Source organism: Gossypium hirsutum, chromosome A02 (genome assembly GCF_007990345.1).
Source record: "Gossypium hirsutum isolate 1008001.06 chromosome A02, Gossypium_hirsutum_v2.1, whole genome shotgun sequence".
NCBI lineage: Eukaryota > Viridiplantae > Streptophyta > Magnoliopsida > Malvales > Malvaceae > Gossypium > Gossypium hirsutum.
In genome coordinates this window covers 74,649,662-74,661,953 of record NC_053425.1, presented here as the reverse complement: position 1 = coordinate 74,661,953, position 12,292 = coordinate 74,649,662, and positions in this window count along the sequence as shown.

The following is a 12,292-nucleotide window of genomic DNA, read 5'->3' as shown; positions in this document are numbered from 1 at the left end:
ATAAGTGTCTTTTCCATTCTTAAAATTAGTCTCATTAAAAATGGGTATAGAATTTATATTAGCAGATATTGTGGCAGTAGAAGATGATAGTTGAGTATAGAACAAAATAGATAAAAACAACAATAAATTCAAGATAATGGCTAATCCCATATCAAGATACCAAACACAACATTAATATCAAGTCTTTGGACAATAATATTAATAGTAAGCGGTATTCTTGTTGTAGCAATCAAACATTGACAATAAATTATGTCAAACAATGAATCAATCTTTGGACTAACTTATTGCTCACATAAAGTACCTTAAAATTGTCACACATTTATCACTACAGATGTCGTTGAAATTCTACCAAATATTAACTTGCTTTTGGGTTAATTAATAAATGCATGAATCACAAAAACATATAATTATCATGATATTTTGAATAAACTAATCTACGTAAAAGAGGTAACTTTGGCAACATTTTTTTTCCAACTAATCTATTTAAAATATTAGTTGTAACACCCCTAACTCGTATCCGTCGCTGGAATAGGGTTACTGAGCATTACCATAAAATCATGACGTAAAACATTCAATTCTAAACATTTCATAAATCATAACACAATTCATTCAAACACATGCATATCATCCCTTATTCAAGCCATCAAGGCCTTAGAAACACTTTAAAAACAACTCAGGACTAAATAAAAAACATTTAGAACTTTATGGAAAAAGATAGAAAATTTCACACTGCAGGGGTCACACGACCGTGTAACTCACACAGCTAAGACACACACCTGTGTCTAAGGCCGTGTAACATTCGAAATAGTGACACACAGTCGTGTCCCAGCCCATGTTCGTGCCCGTGTAACTCTCTGACTTGGGTCACACGGCCAAGCCAATCGCCCACGTGCCAGGCCGTGTGCCAGGCCGTGTAACTGCCTGACTTGCAACCCTTTAAAACCTATAGGGGACACATGGCTGAGGCACACGCATGTGTCTTAGGCTGTATAGACAAGAAAATGGTTAAAATTAAGCCATTTCTTTCACTCTTTTCAAGCATAAGCCTAAGTACTTTTGCACACATGATTAAGTCTTCTAAACATGCTCAAAACTTGCATAAAAAGTCCATACAGTAGGCTAATAATTCATACAGCCAATATGCCATATAGACACCTTAAGCACATACATCAAACATACCTAAACATGTGCATATCTAACAATTTATCAACTAATTTGTTTCCATACCAAAACATATCATAATTGACACATATCAACCATACCATATTAGACTCATGCCAAATCAAAATAACTTTATTATTTGGACCATTTCTCACATGCATCAAAACTATCTAAATGACACAAATCTAGCCATTTCCAAATGGTTCCAGCAACCAACATATATACAAACCATATTTCAATCATGCACATCTATTCAAAACCTTTCCAAAACATACCTTAACTTTGACCATGTTGAGGTCAATTCATCACTTACCATTTTGGCCATTCAAACATGCATTAAAACATTTTCAAAATAACACACATCAACAAGGCATCAAAACTACCAAGGTTACATCAACCAAAATGACATATACATGCCAAACTCATCAACTAACATAAACCACAAGTCCACCTATACATGCCATTATAACATTGATAAAAACATAAAAATCTATCAATATTCACTAGATAGTGTGAAAAGTCTCCGACGAGCTTCCTAGCCGATTGAGCTTCCTATAATCTGTAAAGTAAAGGAAAATAACTACGTAAGCAATGAATGCTTAGTAAGCTTGAAACACCCTTAACCTATATCCATCGCCAGAATAAGGTTATGGAGCATTACCAGAATATACAGATCAAATACAGACATTTCATATCACTTCACATTCATATCAAAAATCAATCATATTCAATCATATTATCCCATATATGAGCCATTGAGACTTAAAACACACATTAGAATCAAGACGGGACTAAATCGGGAACTCAGATAAGTTTTTGCGAAATTTCAAAATTTTCCTAGGTGCAAGGGAGACACGCCTGTGTGGCTAGGCTGTGTGAGACACACCCATGTCTCAGGCTATGTGGGCATTCGAAGTAGGGCATACGGCCGTGTCTCAGCCCGTGTAACAACCCATTTTTAGTAAAATTAGAACAGTGGTTTTGAGACCACAAATTTGAGCCAAAAAGAAATTTTATTTTAATATTATTGCATGATCTATATTGTGATAAAAATGTCATATGAAAATTCTGATAAGAAAATTTTATCGATTATGTGTTTAATTGTGAAAAGGACCAAATTGCATAGGATGCAAAAGTTGAATTCTAGTATCTAGAAGGATTAAATAGCTATGGAATTCAAAATTTGAGGTCCTTATATGGTAATTAGACCATTAAAGAAAAGTTAGTAGATATTTTTAGTGATTCATCCATGGAAAAATTAGAAAAAGCTGAGGACTAAATTGGAAATCAAAATAATTAAAGATGATAAATAATTAAATAGAAATATCATCTTATTTTATTATCATCTTCATCCCCAAATTCTATGAAAACCCTAGGAGACAGAGAAGAAACTAATCAAGCTTAATTGGGTAAGTATTCTTATCCCGTTTTTAGTAATTTTTATATTTTTGAGATAGGGATAGTCTAATCTATCTATTTTGGGGATTAATTTGAAAAGTTATCAAAGTAACAAAGTTTTTCCATGGATGAATATGTTGAAAATGTAACACCCCTTACCCATACCCAAGATTGGGACAAAGTACGAGGCATTACCAGACATATACTCAGACATTTCAAAAAATACAGGTTATAAAATTTCATTCTAATTTAAAACCGATCAAACAACATCATAACGTCCTTATTATAGACCTACAAGGTCCAAAACATACATTAAAATTGACCCGAGACTAAACCGAGAACTATTGAAAATTTTAGTAAAATTCCTAGGATTATGCCTCACACGCTCGTATGGAGGAAAAGCATACGCCCGTGTGCTTAGGGACACACCCGTGTGCTTAGGGACACACCCGTGTCCCTCGCCCGTGTTGAATTATTTGAATTTATTTTTTTCATTTTGAACCTATAGGGGTTTTCACACGGCCAAGCACACGCCCGTGTCTCTGGCCCGTGTCCCTCACACGGCCTAGACATGCCCGTGTCCAAAAATCCAGACATTCTGTTTATGACATCATCATTCATTTTGAGGCACACAGCCAAGGCACATGGCCGTGTGCTTAGGCCGTGTCCATCACACTATTGAAACACACAACCATGTCTCTGCTTGTGTGTTTACTACCATGCAAACTGACCTAAAATTTTAGGTGCAAGGGACACATGGCCAAGCAACACGCCCATGGGGGTTGACCGTGTGTCACACACGGCCTACACACATGCCCGTGTGTCTACCCGTGTGGACCTTTTTAGGGCTATTTTCCAAACCCTTGGTCACCCTCTGACATCCATACACATTTATAGACTTCAATGGTATTTAACATGGCTTAATTATACTCTTAAACAACCTTAGCATAACTCATTGCATGTTAACCTCATCTCATTGGCTTAGTTACATGCTAAATTATCCTTTTCGTATGAAGGATTAACATAGCACAATTTACATTTAGGCCATAATATAACCATATATTATATGCTATGTCCACTCTCAAATTATTAGGTCTCATTTCAAGCATCCATTCATGATAAACCTCATTATCATATCTCATAAAACATTTAAACATAAGCATTCATCATTAGTAGGTTTATAACCTACATCAATATGAGCCATATCTTATGGCCATATACAAAAGAATAAGTATACCATTCAAGCCCCTACAGTGGCTAGACAAATGACACATACAAAAAAATGACCAAAAACCCTATACATGCCATTAAACAAAATAAAAGTATCTATATACCAAAGCGGAACAAGTTGATAGTGTGTTGATTGTCCAACCGTCTTCCAATCTTCATGAGTCCACAAGCTCTGTAAGACAAGGAAAAGAGAAGGGGGTAAGCATTTATATGCTTAGTAAGTCTGAATAACTGGAAAGTAAACTTACCGGTTAATTAACATACAACCATATTTAGGCAATAATTCCAACAAGCATGAAATAGTTTCCCTATCACATGCACTTCATCATTAAGTTAGGCTCATAACAATACATTATGTCATTAGTCTTAGATGAGCTCATCAACTCAAAATTTCCATCTTTATTTCTCATGTTAATCCCGTTGAATTTATTAGAAATCTTGATGGATAGCCCAAATTACCGTCAAGTCAAACAACTGATCATCCCAAGTGCGTACTCTTGCGAACATTACATCTTACGGTGGGATTACCAGTCCAGGCTAAATCCCCCGTAGTCATAACTCATAGAGCCATGTCGGGATTACCAATCCAGGCTAAATCCCTTTTAACGACAATTGCTCTTATAAACTCGGATATGAATTGCCAGTCCAGGCTAAATTCAGTCCTCAATTAGATATAAGAGCTCGGATATGAATTGCCAGTCCAGGCTAAATTCAGTCTTCAATTAGATTACCGGTCCGGACTAAATCCTTAAAGCACCCATATTCTTCTAGAGGCTTAATCACTCAAGGAACACCCGTCCGGGCTAGATCCTTTCTATATTGAGATCATCGGATTACTCGTCCGGGCTAAATCCTTTTCTGCAACACATGCAGGATCTCATGTAATGAAAGCCATAATTTATCCATCGGATTTCCCTTTTTTATTTCATTCGAGACATTTATCATCTTTTCATTTACACTAGCACATTTCATGGATTATCATGCAATGAATATCTAAATTTTCATACATTCAAGAGCATGCATTATAAGTATATTAAGAGTTTACTTTGAGTTATACGAACTTACCTGGTAGTCATTTCAGATTCGTGTCTCGGTTATTCTAAAACCTTTCATTTTTCACGGTCAACCTCCAGAATTGGTTCCTCGGGGTCTATATTAGTAAAAATAAATCATTAATACCTTACATTATTCAATTTCGGCTAAAACTCACCCTAGGAAAAAATGACCATTTTGCCCCAAACATTTCACATTTTTTTCAAATAAATCTTTAGGCTCGTATGATGAAATGCATGAAATTTCTAAGTTACCCAAGCCTAGCCGAATAATTTTCTTACCTATAGCAGCCTACATTTTCTTTCATTTCACATTTTTCTACCCATTTTCACAACTTTTACAAAATGGTCCCTTAATCCATTTCCATGAAAAACTACTTAGTAAAAGTTGTTTACTATCCTTTAAATTCTCATATTCCTCTATAAATCATCAAAACACAAACATGTCATGCATGGGTAAATTTTTGAACATGAACCCTAGCTTGAAATATGGGTAAAAATAGAGAGAGCATGTTACGAAGATCTCAAAAATATGAAGAACGTTAAAAACGGGGCTAGGGAGCACTTACTATTGAGCTTGAAAATGTAAAAATACCCAAATGTGTATTTTTAAACTAAATTGAATGAGTAGGTGATTAAATGAATTAATTTTGAATACATTTAGATCAAGAAAAGAGGAATCCGGAACTAGATCGGGGGAAAGGCAAGATTATCAAGTAATTGACTTGTTCTGCCGTTTTCATACCCGAGGTAAGTTCGTATATGTGGTAATTTCATTATAAATGAATGTTAAATGCTTTGATATTACATAAAATGTGATTATGAGATTACGGATAATGTTTGAATTGTGAATACGACTTTATGGATGTGTTCGACGATGAAATCGACAAGTGAAACTTCCCGGTTGAACCTTAGTAATAGTTTAGAATGCTAGTGACATGCCATTAGGTTATTGTGCTGGCTTTGGGCCATGATATCGGCACTTCGGGTGCGAATGATACCTTGATTTGGCTACGGGCCATGGTATAGGTATTTTAGAGAGGAGTTACCTTGATTTGGCTATGGGCCATGGTATAGGTACTCCAGGATAAGTTACCTTGATTTGGCTACGAGCCATGGTATAAGTACTTATCGATTGAGATCTTTGAGTATCCAAATTCTATTCTGAATGGTTCAATAGGTAAATGAATGATGTAGTTGAGAAAGAGGTTAGTACGAGGTGACATAGGTACGTACGAAACCTATTTAATAGTTGCTCAAATGGTACGTACGGAACCTATTTGGACAAAAATACCAAACATCGTGTGGTTATGGTTTCATAGTTACTCAAATGGTTATATTTTAAGTTTGGTAAATGATCTATATGGTGTGATTGAAGTTATTAACTTGAGAAGCTATGTGCTTGTGAACTAATGCTTGATGATATAAGTGTTTGAATAGGTAATTTGCATTGACTTGAGTATTGATTTTGTTGAAATGAATATGGTATGAATTGTGTATATTGATGATGATTTTGGCTACCTATTGTATAATGGATTGGTACTATTTTGGTTGTTTAGGTGATCATGAAAAAGAGTGGCAAATTTGGCCTTACAAATGGCCTATTTTTGTCCACACGGGGTAGGGACACGGGCATGTGTCTCAACCGTGTGCGACACATGGTCATGCTACACGGTCGTGTGTCTCCTAGTGTTTAAATTAAATTGAAGTCAGTATGCTCCACACGGCCTCACACATAGACGTGTGACCAGCCGTGTGGCACAAGTCAGTATACCCTCTTAAATGGCACACGACCTAGCACACGGGCGTGTTACTTGGCCGTGTTGTATAAGTTAGAATACCCTATAGGTTTGGCACGACCTAGTACACAGCGTGGCACACGAGCCTGTGTGGCCACTTTGAAGGCACACGGGCTAGACACATGGGCGTGTGGTCGGTCGTGTGACCCAAGTCAGTATGTATGCCATATTTTCACATGGTCTGTGACACGGGCGTGTCTGGAGCCGTGTGAGACATACCGCCTGTTCACACTGGCATGTGACCCTTGTATGTTTGAAATTTTTTTAAGTTTCCAAAATTTTTTGTATGTTATTGATTTAGTCCCGAACCAATTTTAAAGCATGTTTTAGGCCTCGTAGGCCCTTATAAGGGACAATGTGATTGTGTTGATTGATATTTGAATATGAACATATAAATGTATGTGTTATGTATGATAAATGACATGTATTTATCGGTAATACCTCATAACCCTATTCTAACATAACTTTAAAAGTAAACTTAATATAATCCAATCAATATCTTGGCACGAGCCAAAACATCATCAACAACACATGTTAGTGCATCAATTCATAATTCACTTGAATTAACATAAGATAAGTTATTAAACATGAATAACCTCACTTGAAATCATCAATTTCATGGACATAGTCATACTTTTATTTAACCTTTCCTATTCATTTTTTTTCATAGTTTTCATGATATAAGTCATTTGAATACTTACCATTCCTTCCCTTTTCATGCCCGTTGAACCACTTAGAATAATATTGGATACGCGGGAAAGCTCACACAAAGTGTGCTAAACATATGGTTGAAACTATTTCTTATCATCATTGCTCATTCAAGCCACAAATGGGTCTGCTTACACAAGCTGATGGTCAGAATGTAGCTACACGATGCCGCTCACACAAGCTGACGAGTATCCACAACAAATATCGGAACTCAGCCATCAATAGGACATTCAGGACCAGTACCCTGAACATGGTAACTTGGGTCTACTCACACAAGCTAACGGTCAGAATGTAGCTACATGATGCTGCTCATACAAGCTAACGAGTATCCGTAACAAATGTTGGAACTTACCCTTCAGTAGGACATTCAGGACTAACACCCGAAACATGAAAACCCTAATGACATGTCATTTGTATCCTATTCATTCCTAAGGTTCAAACAGGGCTCGATAGTCGTCGAACGTCATTAGATTTTCATCGTTTCTTTACATGATAAATTTCATAATAACACACATATATATTGATTCATTTACAATAGAACAACACATTAAAAATTCAATCTAATCAACATTTAAGTGTTTATAGTTCATACGAACTTACCTGGCCAAATTTGCAGAAATGTCAAAGTACAAGGGTTATTTGGTAATTTTTCATTCTCCTCGATTTTCCACTCAATCTTGATCTAAATTAATAATTTCATTCCATTAATTAATTTAGACGATAAATTAATTTACTTTATGCAATTTATTTATTTTGACATTTTTACAAAATTACCCCTAACAATTTACTTTTATTCAATTTAGTCCCTAAGCCTAAAACATGCAAATTAACCATTTTTATTACAAACCCATGCCAACCAAATTTTAATAGCATCCATTTCAACCCATTTTTGCAACAATTTCACATCAAGTCCTTGAACTATTACTATTTCAGCAATTTAGTCCCTAATCAGTAAATTCATCAAAAATCACTTAATAAAATACTTATAAATAATAGCTAATACTTCAAATTCATCATTTAACATATAAAATCAGAAATATTAATTAATAAAAACATTCAAAATCTTTAACAATTTTAAAAATGAAAGCACGGGTTAGCTGGACCTAGTTGCAATGATTTCAAAAATATAAAAATTATTAGAAACGGGTGAAAAATGGCTTACCATGCACAAATTAAAGCATGGCCGAACCTTGGTTCTCCTTGCCATGGTGTTTCGGTGATGGACATATCAAATGAAGAAGGAAACCTTTTGTTTTCTTATTTTATTAACTTTGTATTCTTTATTTTATCTTTATCTTTTAACAATAATATTATATCATATAAAACACATATAAATTTAAAAGAAAATAAAGCTTTAACCGCTGACCAACTTAAGAATGGGTAATTTACCCATTAAGGCCATCCAATTATAATTTTTTAATCAATTAATACCTTTAAACTAATAGCGAATGACTTTTGCAACTTTTATGATTTAGTCTTTTTTGCTTAATTAAGTATCGAAATATTAAAATTTCTTATCGAAACTTTACTACAACCTTAATAATACTTCATAAATATTTATAAAAATATTTATAGTTTGGTTTATAAAAACAGGGTCCCGATACCTCATTTTCTAAAACTACTTGACTTTAGGGTCTTACCACTTAAACTTAATTAATCATTCAAATAGCATAAATTACCATATCAAAAACCCTTTTAAAACCATATTTGACTCGTAAATATTAAAAAATAATATTTATGAACTTATTCATTGGATTTGTGACCCTGAAACCACTATTTTTGGCACCACTGAAAAACGGGTTGTTATATTAGACATCCTTAATTAAAACCCAAAGCCAAAATATGAATTTATTTGTTTTAAAATATTTTAAATTATTTGTTTTAAAATATTTTAAATTTACTCCAAAATAATTTAAATAAAGATAAACCCTATCTCAAGATATCAGACACTCTATTACTATGTCATCTTTGGACAAAAATATTAACTTGTAAGTGATATCTTATTATGGTAATCAAACACTAACAATAAGAACATGTCGAACCATGAATCTTTCTTTGGGCCAATTTATTGCTCACATGTAAAACATAATAATTGTCACATATTTATTACCATAGTTGCACATGTAATATTATAAATCTTCATTTGGGCCGATCAATATTAACATAACTCAAGTTACATGCACACAACCTTTTATATTTTAAAACAAAATAATTTATACAAAAAAGATCACTTTGGTGACTTATTATTTCAATTAAGTTATTTTAAAAATTATATAATTATACCAATATTCAAATTTAAAATTTACCCAATAGTCAAAGGTCAAAACTAAATTTTTTTTATTGCACTACATTTTCCAAAATAACCCAAAATAAGATTGTCTCAATAGTGCAATTAAAAAACCAAAAACCTTAATCTTTATCTTTTTTTTTTAACCATATATGTCAAAACCAAATTCAACGAAAGTTTATAACCATACCATTAAAATCAATCTCAATTCATGCAAAATAAAATCATGCATTATTCCCTTAAATTCATTGATATATATAATGCATGTAATAAAAATAGTACCGACATGCTTTGCATCTACACATAACTCCAAAACTAAATATATGATTAAACTGATATAAAGTTCAAAATCCCAAAGAGAAAATCAGTAAACAAAACCCTAAATCTCATAAGTCATTCACAAAAAGAGTACAAAATTATCTCCATAATTACCGCAAAAACTCTCATCAAAACACAACTACGACTATATCTTGTCGGCCCAAAAAGAAAGAAAAGCCCTTATTGATTGACATATCAAATTAGAGATATAATGACCCCCTTTAAATATGTTAAGATTATAGTTCTAATTATACTGAAATATTCCTAGAACAATTAGAGTCCAACTGGGAGAAGCGGTCCTGCTTGAAGTCTAAAACATAGCTGCCAAATAGGAGGACATTTCGTGACGTCGTGACATGGCATATCAGCTCATCGCGACGTCATCTCTGCTTTGCTATTTCAACGTTGTCGAGTTGTCCTGATGCTCCTCGTCGTGACGTTGGGCCTTTTTCAGGCCTTTTTCAGGCCTTCTTCGGTTGCTTGTCAAAATGTCTTTTCTAAATACTTACAAAGAGCCTAATAAATGCAAGACATACCCCACAATGCACCTTCTATTTTTATACTATAATTTTTTTTTTCATTGTAAAAAGATTAGTGGTTAAATTTTAAAATTGTATTTGTAACATAATTCTTGTAGTACCTACATTTTTAGAATTGACAAAGATAATTTTTTAACGAATCAAACTGTGCATAAAGAATAAAATTGTAGCTTTTGTTACATAAAAGTTGAATCTCAAAGTAACAAAAAAGGGACGGTGAAAGTGAAGCAATTGTATAATTGATGAACTTGTATCTGTAACAGAATTCTGAAATTATCATTAGCTGGTGCATCAATTCAACTAAATTTATCTATTTCAAAGGTCAGTGATTAGATTAAAGCTGAATAAAAAAAAATTGCAAATACCTTGAACTCTTATATATATATATTGTATTTTGATTCAATGTTATTTATAAGTTGAAAAATATATTCATTTTATTTTTTTCCTAAGCAAATCATCATTCTAAATGGTTTTCGAGCGTTAACCGTAATTATATAATTGTGAATATATTTTTACCATAATTACTACATTGAAGGAAAATTAGTCAAAATCCATTTAAACGATTTGATAATGGATTTTGTTTTCATTGAAACCATTAGAGAACCATTTACATCAACATAAAAAGTGGTAACATTGAACTTAAAATTACCAAAAATACTTAGATATATTAAATGACAAATCTCATGATCCACTGCAACTTTCTCATGCTCAACCTACTTTTGGAAAGACTTGTGTATTTTATGATCAAATGAGTATGTGAGTTAATAAACTTTATTCTCGTGTCATCAGAAATTGATAAAGTATTCAAATTTTCTTAATAAAAGATGTAAAAATATTTTATTTTTAAAATATAATTAAAGAAAGAATCGTAAGTAAAATTGAAATTAATTTAGAGTGAAATGAAAGTAAAAAGTAAGGGAAGAAAGGAAAAAAATAATAATAATCACATAACCTACCACTATAATGAGATTAAGCGATAATATATCAAACGGTTGGTTATAAAGCTTAATGTGGTACTTGATTTATTTTTTATCCCTGTACTTAGGACTCACTCTGTTAATTTTTTTAAATTGAGCCAACGAAAATGCAATGAGTATCACGTTAATTTAAAATTTTAGAAAATTACAATATATATATAAATTATGTATATAAATTCTAAAAATATATATAATCTACAAATTTACTTAAAATTTTATACATATAAAATTGAAATAAATTGCAAAAAAATAAAAAAATATTTGAAGTTAATTTTTTTTTAAAAACACAAAAAGTGTTCATAGTTGACTAGTGTTGATCAGCGTTGATCAGAGCCCGGAATGCCAGCAAGTGTTTGTTTTTTGAATTTTAAATATTTTTAGTTTAAAATTTAAAAAATAAATTAAATATTTTATGAATTAAAATTTAAAAAATAACATGTAATTTTTATATATTTATTTCAGAATTTATATAATTTTTATTTTTAATTCCTTAAACTATTAACTTTTTAAATTTTAATATATATTTTAATTTTTTAAGAATATAAATATTATTTTTTGAATTTTGAATTTTTTTATAAATTTCTAAAAATTTTAATATATATATATATATGTATATGTATAGAGAGAGAGAGAGATTCTATACAATTGGTTCAAATTTAAAATTTAACCCTGTTAACTTTATATACCAGTTTGAGTAGGAAATCCAAAAAGAAGTACTTAATTGGGATAAAAAGAAAGTTGGAGAGCACATTAAAGTTTGAAATCAAATTGGTGTATGATTTAGTATATTAACCCAAAAATTAAAGACTTGTATATTTGGAGA